Genomic DNA, 12,500 nt, shown 5'->3' on the forward strand with positions numbered 1-12,500 from the left:
ATATGTTTTTAACTCTTTTTCAAAGTGTTTTTAACATGTTTTATTAACTATTTGTTCTTATATGTATATATATGTATATATATGTATATATATGTATACATATGTATATATATATGTATATATATATATGTATATATATATATATATGTATATATATATATGTATATGTATATATATATATGTATATATATGTATATATATATGTATATATATATATATATATATATATATATATATATATATATATATATATATATATATATATATATATATATATATATACACAAGGAGAAGTGCTAGCCGGCTGAAAATAATGCTGAGATAGGCAGAAAGCACATACAGTACCTGGAATTCCCAAATGGTCACCCATTTAAGTACTGACCAGGCTCAACGTTGCTTAACTTCAGTGATCTTATGGGAACCGGTGTGTCCACATGTATTATCATGTTTAATACTTTTGTATTCAGGGGTTTCTCATTTACTGATAGTGAGTCTGTAAAAATGAAATTTAAAAATGAAATATTTTTCTGCTGTTCCTCAGACGCTTTTATACGAGTTGCCTTTCCTTCCTATTAGTTTCCAGAATTTTTTGTATCGTCACTAATATTGATAGTACACACATGAAACTCTAGTCTCCTTCGGAGTAATCTCCTCCGGCTGCAATGCATTTGTTGCACCATTCTAACAACTTATGGAATGACCCCATGGAAGTATCCTTGTGTGAACGTATCTCTGACTCTCGTCACAGCCTCTTTCATCAATGGTATCATAACGACAGTCTGTAAAGTTTTCCATTGTGCTTAGGTAATAACCAACATTTATAGGGAACAAAGTCTGAATCATACAAAGGACGAGTTTGATCCCCATCTTGGTCAAATAGTCTGTGACAAAGATGGAGTTGTGGACTGGTGCATTCCCACAAATCTTCCGCATCTTCAGTTCCTCGAGAATAATTGTGTGTACAGTTCCCACACTGACATCAAACTGTGCATTTATTGTCTCTCTAGACACGCGACGTTCCTTATTCATGAAATTCTTTATTTGGCCAATCAACTTTGATGTTCTGAATTCATTACTCGTTTCACACCTCTTATCGCCTCTCACAGACTCACTGCCTTCATTGAACCTCTTATGCCACTCAAAAAACTGATGCTCGATTCATGCAAGATGGTCCCAAAGCAGTGTGTATCATTCCATATGTTTCTGTGGTATTGTTTCAAAGTTTAAAACAGAAATTTTATTGCATATCGTTTTTCTAAAGTGTCCTCAAGTCCATATTACATTTTTTAAATTCAAAAGCTTCGACAACCAAGCTTTAGTAGAGTGTATTCCAGTTCCTGCTGTAGCTGTTCATTTGAACCTGAAATCATAAAAATTGGTCAGTCATCTCATAAGATAGATAGCAACAAAATACTGAATGTTTAAAAGTCTTCGACAATTTTTAATGTGTGTACAAAAAAGTCTGGAAACTAATTGAAGGCACCGTGTATTTCGTGCCAATCCGTCTGGATAACTAATAGTATGGGAACATTTTCCATTATAATCCCAAACCACAAATTAACAAGGGAAATAACTCATTTTTAATTGAAGAATATAAAAAGAACTCTCTCCTTTAAAGCAAAAAAAAAAAATTTCTTATTCTCTCTAAGATGTTAAAAAAAAAAAAATGCCCATTCAAGTAAAACTGATTTTAATGCACCTGGAAGATATTGGCAGGGCAACGTCAAAGATGTGCTAGCTGACAATTATTATGATCATTGTTAATATTTGTAAAAATAGAATATTATTAGCGAAATAAATATTTACAGATAAAATTATTTATGTTAAGATGTTTTAACAGAAAAGAATAATAATAATAATAATAATAATAATAATAATAATAATAATAATAATAATAATAATAATTATTTAAAAATAGGTTGATCTCTGTAATCTGACGTAGAAGTCATTTTAAAGTGACGTGGACTTTTAGGAGAGAGCTTGAAAAACATGTATCTTTTTTTTTTTTTAATCAAGAGTTGGGAGTGAGAGAAAGCACATCGACTCAGAGTTGAGAGAGGGGCAGTGACGGTACAGGGGACACGAAATGGCGATAGTCTAGAAGCAGCGTTGAATCTTTCCATAGGGGAAACATTCGGTAAATACAGGCGCCTTCAGTTTTTGACAGCCTATAGATACCCACAAAGAGGTGCATCCGCGTGAAATTTTTGTGGCAGAAGGTGCGCAATCTCCAATCGCACATCTCCTGAGTCGACATTGTTAAATACCAGTGGCAAGTGAAGTGTATGTACAGGATGACTGGAAACAATGCCTAGAATTTCCAAATGATCACCCCTCTGGTACTAACCAGGCTCAACGTTGCTTAACTTTGGTGATCTGACGAGAACCGGTGTGTCAACGTGATTATGCCGTAATCAGTAAATAAAGCTGGTGTAATTACCACCAATACTTCGAATTGTAACAATCTTCATTTGCCGCTTTTCATACAATAGCAAAGAAGTTTCTTACATTGGCCGATGTTAAAACTCCAGAGAACTGTTAACCATCCTATTTGGTTGTAAGTGTTACATGTCCGTTTTTAAACTGTAACTGTTAATATATCGACACTGTCGTAAGTCGTTTCTGAAATTTTGAGATGAGGATTGGTTATTTATATTATTATTCATCGGACTGTTCTCATCTTGGGTGTGATTTTCACAACGTTTCGGTCGATATAACCTCCGACCTTCTTCAGGTATATCTTGTCGAACTCAGGAATGTTTCTCTCAAACTCGGAGATTTAGACAGAAATTCGTACTAGAATTGTTAGCAGGGACCCGTGGCTCAGTGGTTAGAGTAGTTGGAAAAATTAATTGTAAAAGTGATATTCTCCTGAAGGTTGAAGGTTCAATCCTTAGTATGGGCGACCGAAAAATACATTTGCGAAATACGTAGAACCTCTATCCAGTCATGGCTTATGGAACAAGAGCACGCTACTCTCGTTCCGCTGGAAATTCTGTCCAAATTTCCAAGTTCTAAAGAAACATTCTAGAGTTTGACAGGATATACCCGAAGAAGGTCGGAGGTTATATCGACCGAAACGTTGTGAAAATCAACTCAAGATGAGAACAGTAGTCTGATGAATAATAATACAAATACTGTCGTAAGTGTTATACACGCATCAGTTCAACAAACAATTGGAATTTTTTCCCCCTTTTTCCCTTGTACACATTTTTGTGAATTATTCCATGGATTTCTGCCTTTGGATTATTTTAGACCATCTTCCAATTACGGGATTTCCTTGGATTTTACTTGTGCAAATGGAAATTAAATTAACTTTCTTGAAGTTATATACTTGAATTTTACCATCACTGGATTATTTATCTTCCACCAGACTATCCATTCACGTGTAATCACCATTTTCTTCGCCATATTCCCTCTGCTTCACTTTTTTGTTATCAAGTAAGATCTTTGACTTACTTGTTGTTTCATCAAATACTTCTGCATGCAAAATCCGATCCTGCATTTTGCTAATTCCTACCCTCTGATGAGAAGGAAAGTATTTCTTCGAAACTCCGCGGATTAAGAACTATCCACTTATCAAGTGTTTCCTTTTCAGATTAAATATGTTTTTAACTCTTTTTCAAAGTGTTTTTTTTAACATGTTTTAGTAACTGTTTGCTCGTGTATATATATATATATATATATATATATATATATATATATATATATAAATGACAGGTCGCCCAACGTTGCCCGACCTTATACACTTAAGCATGATATTTTAGTGCATGCAGATTTCATATGTATTATTATAAAGCCAATTTTTTTATTGATTATTATATTGTACCCATTATATATTAGTGATTTCAAAAATTAAAATAAATATAAGACTTGAGTGCTATCAGTCAAAACATACAGCACTCTACATGTCACTTTCTAACCATATATAATAATTAGCTGACTTTTATGTTTAAATGTATATTTGTGCATGCATTTTAAGTTTACTTACGTCAAAATATTTTTCAGTTTTGGGCCCTTTAGCAACTATTTTTACCGGCTAAAAATCGAATTAAATTTGTTCCACAGGTGCTTTTATTTTTGTTTATGAAGGTTTATGTCAGTAGTGCAGTAGAAACCATTATGAAGACAGACAGACAAAGCCACTTGTAAATATATATAAATTATTTTCGTTCTATTTTTAATGTTCATATTCACTTGCCTCGCCACAAGGGCAGAGTTAGACACAAAGTCGGTTTTTAATGTGGGGGGGGGGAATCCAGCACCTAAAAAAAAGGGGAACTCCGTATAGGGACGAAAGTAAAATTGTCTCTGTCATGAAGGATTTCTCCACTATTGACCGAGAACAGAAAAGGTGAAGTATAGCACCGGAACATATACTACACTTTGTCATTAGCAATGTTTAGTTAAACCGGAATGTAGTTACATCATTTCATTGTCATTTTTTGATTTAAAAAATAGGAAAAAAAATAAATAAATAAAAAAAATAAAAAAAATAAAAAACGCAAAATAATTAAACTCACCGTTCATCTTCCCATGCGTTACTGAAACGAAAAAGAAAAAAAATTTACTTCATTTGAGGAAAATATATTTTCTCTTATTATATTTAGACAATCTGCAAAAAGGGAGATAATTCAGTTAGCACTAATTTTTCCAATCCCTTCGCATAACTACCCTTTTTTTTTTTCGGCACTTGTACAGTTTAATCAAGACATTAAAAAAAATGAAAATATCAGAAAAAGGTTATATTGTACGTATCCGTTATGGACTGAAGATCTCCGAAAAAAAAATTTAACTTAATTTGATCGAGTATTTTTTTTTTACAGCGGAAAAACACGTTTTTATGAGAGCGCTATGTTGGAATTTTGTGAACGCGCCACGGGGAGATAACTCCAGTTAAAGCGCCGACGCTCCCTCCCCATCTTTAATACTAGTAGTCAGTCGTCTTTTTTCCGTACAAATAATTGAAAAATTTAAAAGTAATGGATATAATAGTTTTATAAAATGTGGATAACGATATCCTAAAGATGCGTCAGGATAAGGAAGATGAAATAATAAAAAAAAATGCGAGTAATTTACGCATATGGTTTGAATATTAAAGTTTAAGAAAAAATAGCATAAAAGATTCCGGAAATATAGGTCGATTATATCCAGTTTTGCTTCCCTGTGTTATTGGAGATAGAAGTTATGTGAATAGAAATAATAGAGAATCATCTATTTCATGCGAGAACATCTTTAATAAAACTAAAGATATTATTATTAATCAAATTTCTGAGTCTTTCAATTATATTAGAAAATTGTTTAATCAAACAAAAAAAAAAAAAGTTTTTGAAGGAAATAGCATCAGATACGATATATAAGAAAGACTATTTCATTCAATAGTACAATTATATTCTGGATATAATCGACACTAAATTATAGAAGCCACATGTGGGAGGTATGAAAAGAAACCTAGAAATGTTTGTGTCATTTTGTATGAAAATAAAGGTTTTTATTATATCAATTTACCTAAAATATTAAATAATCCAAAAACCATACAATTACTACCAAATGAGCTACAAACAAAAGATCAAAAACCAATACTTACATATAAACTAGCGCCAACAATACGTAATAAGGTTTTCAATTATAAAAACACGGTAGAACATATAAATATAAATGATAATATTATAAATATTCCAGAATGTGAATGTAATTCTTCTCATTTCTGTAATAATGAGATAAAACATGTAATTACAGGAAATATACAGATAGTAAAAAAAAAAAAAATATATAAATTACGAAAACTCCTTAGTAATGGTCCGAATTATAGAGAGCCTAAATGCCTAAATTACACTAAATGCGTTAAAGAAGTAACTAAAGCACTAGAAGGTTTTATTATGTCTATGGTAAATAAATATAAATTAGCACGGTTTACGTTTGATGCATGGAAAAATAGTATACTTGAATGCGTAAATAAAAAGGTTAAACATATGAAACAATTTAAACACCATAGAAAAACAAATCCTCTTTTAAAAAAATTCAGAAATACTGGAGGAACTTAAAATACTTCAAAACAAGTTTTTAATAGCTCCGATTGATAAAGTTTTTATATGTAAAAATATCATATACAACGTTTATTGATAGAAGTAGGCATTATAGGTAACGTTTCAGATACCTATAAAGTAAGTAATAGTAATTTAGATAGCATTATTATGAATAATAGTATTATTAGTGAAAAAGTAGGATTAAAGTTAGAAGAAAAACAAAAACAAAAAAAAACTTCCATATATGTATTGGATACCTAAAATACACAAAAATCCAATTGGTGCTAGATTTATTGTAGGTTCAAAGACGTGCATCACTAAACCTTTAAGTAAAGCTATATCTAAAATATTTAAATTAATTATAAATCAAATAAATAATTTTCACCAGAAAAGAAAATTCTATAGTAATATAAATCTATTTTGGGTAGTAAATAATTCCAAACCAGTAAAAGAAAAATTAGATAAAATAAATTCCAGAATAAAAGCAAAATCTATAGCAACTTATGATTTTAGTACGCTATATACTAAAATTCCGCATAAAAAAACTTATAAAAGAATTAAATGATACTGTAGATTTAGCTTTTGAAGGTGGAAAAGGTAAATATATAGACTTTTCAAACTCTAAAGCTTTCTGGTGTAAAAATAAAAATAGCAAAACGAGTGTTTCTAAAGGTATTTTAAAAATACTTATAAGTCATCTTATTAAAGAATGTTATTTTCAAATAGGAAATAATATATTACTCCAAACGATAAGTATCCCAATGGGATTGGATCCTGCACCATTTTGGGCAAATTTGTATTTACCTACACTCTATGTATGTGTGTGTGTGTGTGTGTGTGATCACAAATAAAAAATTATATATATAAAACATAATTTTCATGGGTGTAGGAGATTTATAGATGACCTTATATGTATAAACGATAATGATGAATTCGAAAAAAAAATAAGCATCTTATATATCCAAAGGAATTAGAATTGAATTGTGAACACAGAGGACAACAGGCTACATTTCTGGATTTAAATATAAAAATTGAGGATGTGATTTTTCTTTATAAAATATTTGATAAAAGAAACGCTTTCCCCTTTCAAATAGTATGTATGCCGCATAAAAATAGTACCTGCCATGTTTTTATTTGTTATGGAACCATTATGTCAGAATTTTTGAGAATAGCTCGCGTTACTTTAAAATTAATAGATTTTATACCACCAGTTTCTAGTTTAGTAATAAGGATGATAAAACAAGGTGGGGATAAAACTAAAATATTTAAACAGTTAAATAAAGCATTCGTTATCCTGATGCTTTTGAATCGTTAAAAATTAACCAGAATATATTAATAAAGGAAACCCAAAATTATATTGTAATGTATAAAATGTATTATATATAAAAAATGTATATACCTATAAATATTTCTAACATTTATATATTTTTAATTTTAAATAAATAAGAATGTAAATATATCATAATCATAGTGAGGGTGATAAGTAGTTAAATTGATTAATCCTAATCTTATAAATACAAGACTGGTAAATTAACAAATATATCCATTTTGAATTTGGAAACAGATGAATCTCACAGGTAAGGAATTCATTTTTATAACATGAATTGGTTAGCCAAATTAATTAAGAATAGGAAACTAGATCTAATATCTGTAACATGCCTTCTTCTTAATATTAAGGGAAGTGGTGTTTGATCAACACTGCTGGGGAGCCTTGATTTAATATACTGTTTTGTTTTTAAATCCTCTAAACAGTGTTGTATGGTAAACAACTGATGATCCCTTAAATTATCATTAGTAAAATAGTGAATTCGAGAGAGCAAGTTGATGCATTGATTGCAGGTTATTAAATGACTGACTAAATATTTTCTAAAGAATGATAAAAAATAAAAATTAAATAGTTTTTGTCTAGTTTAAAAGGTTAAAAAACTTCCAAGACTATATATATTTTCATGAGTTTTAGTTTTGGTTTCGATTCAAGCTGTTGCATCCAGGTCATATTGATATAGGTTTTATTTTTGAAATCACAACTTTATACTATATAAAAATAGATAGATCGTTAACTCTATAATAATATATGCGAAATCTGCAAGAATTAAAATATCATATTTAAGCGTACTTTACGACCAAGCTATGTCGGGCGTCCCTGCTAGCTTAGATAAATACTTTTGCAGTTTTAACAAAAGAGCTACAATAATATCAGAGCGTCTCCATTTACACTGAACATCCACAGAATGCCAGCATCAATATATTACATATGAATGAGTCACCTGTGGAATTTGCACAGGTCTCGCTAGTCTGTATATTAATACGATAGCGTGTGTTATTCTTTTGTGTCACGCTTACATACGAGTGACTGTCATTTAATTGTTATTTACTAACATTTCTTGTAATAAATCATTTTACCAAGAATTCTTCATGTTTTGGTTTCAGTTTCGATTATGGCTGAAGAAACTCAAGTTATATATATATATATATATATATATATATATATATATATATATATATATATATATATATATATATATATATATATATATATATAGGAGAGTATTTCTTTGAAACTCCGCGGATTAAGGACTATCCACTTATCTTGTGCTTCCTTTTTGAAATTAAATATGTTTTTAACTCTTTTTCAAGATGTTTTTTAACATGTTTTATTAATCAGTTGTTCATATATATACATACATATATATATATATATATATATATATATATATATATATATATATATATATAAAATGAAAATTGCCTTTGAATTTACCAAAATGATCCAAGATGGTTAATATAAAGTAAATTATAAATATTAAAGAATTAATACGTATAAAATTATCTCAGCCAGATATAAAAGCTCGATAAAACCAAATAGGAAATAGAGCTTATAATATGAGCAAACAGTTAATAAAATATGTTAAAAGTTACAATAAGTTTACCAAGGTAATTAAAATGGTAAACTTAAAATATATTATAAATATTAAAGAGTATATATTTACAAGTAAAGTAATCTCAGTCGTGCTTTTTCTGTGCACATTTGAACTTTTCTTTTGATGATTTTGAACTCATTCCATTTGTGATTTTTCCAAGGAATTCTGCCTTTTGGATCATTTTGGACCATCTTCCAGTTACACGATTCCTTTAGAACTTACCTGTTGGATTGCAAGTTTTTAATTCGACCATGTTTGGATTTTACCATTCTTGGATTTTTTTACCCTTCACCGGACTATCCATTCATGTGAAATCTTTTTATCATTTTTTCTTTTACCTCCCATTCCCCTTACCTCACCCTTTTTTTAACCAAGTAAAATCTGTGACTTACCTGTGGTTTCATTAAATACTTTTACATGCAAAATCCGATCCCGCATTTTGCTAATTCCTGCCCTCTGATGAGAAGGAGAGTATTTCTTTGAAACTCCGCGGATTAAGGACTATCCACTTATCTTGTGCTTCCTTTTTGAAATTAAATATGTTTTTAACTCTTTTTCAAGATGTTTTTTAACATGTTTATTAATCATTTGTTCATATATATATATATATATATATATATATATATGTATATATATATATATATATATATATATATATATTATTATTAAAACTAATGCATTCATTTTAAAAGAGCAGACTCTCTGTGGAAATATTAAAATCTTAATCATACGAGGTACCTTCAATAAGTGTTCAGACTTTTTTGTACAGGCATTTAAAATTGTCATAGACTCTTGAAAATCCAGTATGTTATTGCTATACATTTTATGAGATGACTGACCAATTTTTACGATTTCAGGACAAAATGAACAGCTACAGCAGGAATTGGAATACACCCTACTAAAGCCTGATTGTCACAGTTGGTGAATTTAAAAAAATGTAATCTGGACGTGAGGACACTTTAATTGTAATCAGATTTCACTCCAGAATGTTTTTGTTACACGTTTTTCTTAAGTATCTTTATATTGTTTTTCATTTTGTTTTAATCTCACCGCTGTCACCATCTTGTGCTTATAGTAACAGAGACATGGTGTTAGTTTACTGGTTTATTAACGTCTATACAAGAATACATAAAAACACGTATGTTAGGCTTTAATGTAAATGTGCCATGTCTTGTGTGTTTCTACGTCAAACGGATTACACTTGCTGTGCGTAAGAAAGTAGTTCCTGCGCGCAAGAAAGTAGTGCAAGAAATATTACTGCAATAAAAACACCAATCATTTTATACACTTTCCTGTTTTCTATGAGGCTAGTTTTATTTTCCCAAATGGTAAGGAATTTTTATTATTATTATTATTAGTCACGATACACGTTGTATAACGAACCTTTTGATAGTCGTTTTCGAAGATTTAATATTCTTATGTAATTCAGACTCCCAATTTATGAAGTAACTAGCAGGGAGACTTGACGTTTCCCGGGATTGAATTGAGTGGTCAACAAATGGTCCACACTACGAAAAGTTAAAAAAATCAAATCGATTTATTACCTGCTCTAGTTGGGGACCCACTACGGTGAACCGGAAGGAAGCTTGACATGCCTCTCCATAGTGACTAAGTTCACAATACATTATAGTCTACATTGCACTGTAGAGAACCTACAGTTGATATTATAAAATTATCTTTATATAATGGTTTGAATTAAACTGTTAAATGCAAACGTGAAGTATCATGGTTGAATTTTGCTATAAATAGAAACATTCATTTCGAGCACGTCTCTGTCTAATCAAAGAACCTGCTCTTGATTGTATACGCTCTGCCATTCTACTCGTGCAGTGATAAAACTTCTCAAATGCACTTTTAATGTTAGGCTGTATAAGAGTGTTAATTTTGTTCAAAATCGGACGATTTCTTATTTAATTGGATTTCATTCGATTATCGATTTTTGATACGTATTGGACGCATTCCGACACAAAATCTATGCAAGAACACTTCCAGACACAAAGTATATTTGTGTAAAATTAAAAAAAATATGGACCCAATCGTTTTGGTGTCCATAAAGAAAGAACTCATACAGACATACACACAGATGCACACATAGACACACCCAGATTTACACCTTACACACAGACGGACACACACACACATTAAAACACATACACAGACACACACAGACACACAAATACAGATACACATAGAAACACACAGACACACAAAGACACAGAGATACATACACAGATACGCACATAGACACATAGAGATACACACACAGACACATGCAGATATACACACACAGAGACACGTGCGGACACACACACATGCACACACATACACACATACACCCACATAGACACACACAGGTACACACATAGACACAGACATACACAGTTGCATATATAAACACACACAGAGTCACACACAGAGACACGTAGGGACATACACGCAGACACATAGACAGACACACACACACACACAGACATATAGACATACACAGAGACAAGCATACACAGAGATACACAGAGATACACACACAGACACGGACAGAGACACGTATAAACACTCACACCCACATACACACAGAAACAAACACACACACACACACAGACAAAGTGCCCTTTATATATAAGTAGAGATATTTTAATCAATAAGATATCAAATTCGAAAATGGTACAAACATTTTATACTTAAGCGTAATAAGTTGACAGAAATATCATTTTTAAAACAAACTGTATTTGCGAGAGACGAAAGGGAAAACTATTTTACCTTAAGCGTAACAAACTGATGCAAATGCTATTTTTAACTTAAGCATAAAAAAGCCAGAAAAATCTATTTTAAAATTTACATGTGACATGATGAAGAAAATATACTTTTACACTTAAGCATGGCAGACAAACAAAATTACTATTTCAAAATTTAATGTTTCCGAATTTTTGAGATGAAGATTACCTATTCGTATTCGGTGGACTCATCGGACTACTGTTCTCATCTTGAATTGTTACAACGTTTTGGCCGATGTAACCTCCAACCTTCTTCACGTGTATCTTGTCAAACAAGAACCCGTGACCTAGTGGATAAAGTACTTGTTCAAATTCATTGTAATTTCCATTCTTCTGGAGGTTGAAGTCTCAATCATTAGTCCGGCCAATACGTATTATTTATGACTTGTAATCGGCCATGGCTGACGGAACGAGAACACGTGATCTCCATGGATTAAATAAAGGGCTTTGGTCGGAATTCAGTGCAGATTCCCGAGTCCGAAAAAATATTCCAGAGTTCAACAGAAAGATTCATGAGTTCGACAAGATATAGCTGAAGAAGGCCGGAGGTTACACTGACCGAAACGTTGTGTAAATAACACAGAAGATGAGAACAGTGGTATGAAGAATTCAAATAATACGATTAAGCATTTAAGATTTAAAAAAAAAATCTCGAATTTCAAACTTAAGCGCGACAGACAAATCGACCGCAGGACCTTTTCTACCTGAAAACTACTTAAACAAGACACGGCTAACTAATTCGCGCGTTTAGTAATACAAATCGTATTTGAACCGGAAACGGG

At 31.0% G+C, this 12,500-nt stretch overlaps 1 long non-coding RNA gene and 1 pseudogene across 1 annotated transcript in view; both read right to left on the minus strand.

Moving 5' to 3' along the window:
* LOC145265601 (uncharacterized) overlaps positions 1 to 12,500 on the minus strand; it is a 100,525-nt gene that overhangs the window by 6,324 nt on the left and 81,701 nt on the right. The window contains exon 3 of the long non-coding RNA XR_013864682.1: positions 4,524 to 4,544. This is a non-coding gene — a long non-coding RNA (uncharacterized LOC145265601). The remainder of the gene's footprint in view (positions 1 to 4,523; positions 4,545 to 12,500) is intronic.
* On the minus strand, positions 334 to 450 carry LOC145265794 (5S ribosomal RNA; annotated as a pseudogene).

The sequence above is a fragment of the Euprymna scolopes genome, chromosome 40, assembly GCF_053919585.1.
Source record: "Euprymna scolopes isolate OS-2025 chromosome 40, ASM5391958v1, whole genome shotgun sequence".
Lineage (NCBI taxonomy): Eukaryota > Metazoa > Mollusca > Cephalopoda > Sepiida > Sepiolidae > Euprymna > Euprymna scolopes.